At 39.1% G+C, this 3,275-nt stretch overlaps 1 protein-coding gene across 1 annotated transcript in view; it reads right to left on the bottom strand.

Annotated features, from left to right (window-relative positions):
* LOC107678650 (gamma-aminobutyric acid receptor subunit alpha-2-like) overlaps positions 1–3,275 on the bottom strand; it is a 69,905-nt gene that overhangs the window by 43,252 nt on the left and 23,378 nt on the right. The window lies entirely within an intron of this gene.

Here is a 3,275-nt window from a genome sequence, read left to right as displayed (position 1 = left end):
TGTCCAAATGAAGTCCTTAGCAATGCATATTATTAATCAAAAATTAAGTTGTAATATATTTACGGTAGAAAATTTACAAAATATCTTCACGGAACATGATCTTTACTTCATATTCTAATGATTTTTGGCATTAAAAAAAAAAAAGGGGGGCGGGGGGCTTTGCCTCCCCACGGACATCCCTGTGCCCCCTCTCCGGGCCAAGGGGGACATTCGGACTTTAGTTTAGCGTGTATAATAGTCTAACTGATTGCTTTTAGATGGAAAAGCTGCCCATAACTCCTGGTCTAGGATCTGTTTTCTTCGTAATAATAGCATAGCGAAATAGATTTGGCAAACAATACAGTGTATCTGCCCTTCTGCTTTGGAAAGCGTCAAATTATTTTATAATGCATTTTCGCAGAGGTGAGCAATGTAGCCAATCACAGACATGTCTGTTGGTTTCTACAAAGCAATGGCCAATCAGAGGTGTTTAGGTTGGAATCCACGCACTCACCGCTCTAGTCACCGCTTTTTGTCCAGTGCTGAGTTCATGCTAGATCATGCTCGTAACTTCATAAACAAAACAAAAAAATTTAATTGTGTTGTCACATTCATTGGTTAAAATGGAACTTTGTGAGATCTTGATGAATGAGTCACAGTTTTTAATAAATTTCAAAATGAGCGCTCTGTGCATGCTGTATACGATAATATATTCAGAATTCAAAATAAAACTTGTGTTTTTCATGCTTGACAAGCGGCCACGTACGACACAGAGATAGCTAACTACTACACTATATAGAAAAAGATAATAATTTCAGAAGCACAGAGGGATGTGATTCTGCAACGGAGCCTGTTCCAAACGCAGGATTTAGGTAAGGAAATGATTATTAATTATTTGTATTGGCTGCCATGCCAAATCATGCACACCTGCTTGCTTTTCTGTTTAATTTTACAGTGTTTTTGTGAACGTATATGCTTTAATAACAAATAATTGTAACACTTTACAATAAGGTTTCATTAGTTAATGTTTTGTTTACTTTACTGGCTTGTTTTGTTTACTGTGTTGAGACGTGCTGAAGTTGCGTTTGGTCTCATAATCTATCGCATACCTTGTCAGTATAGTGCACTTGCTTAGCCCTTTGTTGTGATAAATATATGCTTTAATAACAAATAATTGTAACACTTTACAATAAGGTTTCATTAGTTAATGTTTTGTTTACTTTACTGTTACTGGCTTGTTTTGTTTACTGTGTTGAGACGTGCTGAAGTTGCGTTTGGTCTCATAATCTATCGCATACCTTGTCAGTATAGTGCACTTGCTAAGCCCTTTGTTGTGATAAAAGTAAAGTGTGTTCAAGCACTAGCAAAAGACAGTGTAAAGAAATACTCTTTGAGAAAAGCAGTCAATCAGCGGAAGTTAAAAGCATATCGTAAGTGTATTCATTTCTTGTCTCATTAGTGTTTAGCGCAGTTGTCGTTGCTAGGAAACGCTTGTTTTGTTTACTGTGTTGAGACATGCTGAAGTTTATTTTGGTCTCGTACTCTATCGCATACCTTGTCAGTGTCACGCACTTGCTTAGCCCTTTGTTGTGATAAACAGTAAAGTGTGTTCAAGCGCTAGCAAAAGACAGTGTAAAGAAATACTCTTTGAGCAAAGCAGTCAATCAGAGGAAGTTAAAAGCCGCTCGTAAGTGTATTTATTGCTTGTCTCATTAGTGTTTAGGGCAGTTGTCATTGCTAGAAAATGCTTGTTTTGTTTACTGCGTTGAGACGTGCTGAAGTCATGTTTGGTCTCGTACTGTTTCGCATACCTTGTCAGTGTCATGTGCTTGCTTAGTCCTTTGTTGTGATAAACAGTAAAGTGTGTTTAGCTGAATTCAATTTCTGTTGTTCCTTGCCACGGTTGATTTGTTCCTTGACAAATCAAATGAGTATAAAAAAGGTTAGTATACCGCATCAGCGGTCGCAGCAGCCCTCGTGTGAAGACCGAAGAGTGTAAAGACCATCGACTCTATCGTGCGACTCCACCATGCAGGGACATAAGTATCGCTTTTGATTCATCCTCTTTTCTACACCTTGGTTCACTTCTGTTTCAGTTTTTATGACCAAATCTTATTATGTGTTTCCATATCCCTACTATTACTACCACTGGAAATATATTCCTTTACCTTCTCTGGGTATTAACAGCTCCTTTGAATCACATTCAGTCACTATTACCCACCCTTTTAAAATCCATTTTGTAGTTGTTTCTCGACCCCCAGGACCACAAGGTAACTTCTTGGATGAATTAGATGTTCTGCTCTCAAACTGTCCTGAGGATGGTACTACCCTAGTTATGCCCTAGTTATGCTTGGAGATTTCAACATCCTCCTAGATAAACCTCAGGCTGCAGACTTCTACACTCTGCTTGCCTCTTTTGATCTCAAGAGTGTTAACTACGGCTACTCACAAATCTCTTGATGCTAACAGTGCTACTGATACTTTCTGCTCCACTCTCACATCTTGTTTAGACACTGTATGCCCCTTGTCTTCCAGGCCAGCCCGTACCACTCCTTCTGCCCCTTGGCTGTCTGATGTTCTCCGAGAACATTGTTCTAAGCTCAGGGCTGCTGAAAGGGTGTGGCGCAAATAAAAAAATCCTACTGACCTTAATGTGTATCAGTCACTCCTCTCTTCCTTCTCTGCTAATGTCTCCACTGCTAAAAGGACATACTATCATAACAAAATTAACAATTCGTCTAACTCTCGCATGCTCTTTAAAACATTTTCCTCCCTCCTTTGTCCTCCTCCTCCCCCTCTTCATCAACTCTAACAGCTGACGTCTTTGCCATGTTCTTCATTAATAAAATTACAACCATCAGTGCACAATTTTTCACACCACAATCTGTCAAGCAGACACTTGTTCACATCTTTCTTTTCACTCTCTGAGGCAGAAGTCTCCAAACTCATCCTTTCTAATCATCCTACTACTTGTCCGCTTGATCCTATTCCAGTTTTAGTTTTATTTCTTGTATATAGATTTCTATTTGTTATTTTTATCTTGGTGTTTTGGAGCTGTGGTAATGAACCTAATTTCCCTCCGGGGATTAATAAAGTATTTCTGATTCTGATTCTGATCTCATCTCCTTCAAGCCATTTCTCCTGCAGTTATCCCTGCACTCACTCACATAATTAACAAATCCCTTCACATTGGTGTTTTTCCCTCAGCATTTAGACAGGCTCGTAAAACCTCACTACCTAAGAAACCCACCCTTTACCCATCTCTTTTAGAGAACTACAGACCGGTTTCCCTTCTT

This window comes from Sinocyclocheilus anshuiensis, unplaced genomic scaffold, assembly GCF_001515605.1.
Source record: "Sinocyclocheilus anshuiensis isolate Anshui unplaced genomic scaffold, SAMN03320099.WGS_v1.1 scaffold877, whole genome shotgun sequence".
NCBI lineage: Eukaryota > Metazoa > Chordata > Actinopteri > Cypriniformes > Cyprinidae > Sinocyclocheilus > Sinocyclocheilus anshuiensis.
The sequence above is the reverse complement of the archived record's forward strand: the minus strand, read 5'-3'. Positions and strand labels throughout refer to the sequence as shown.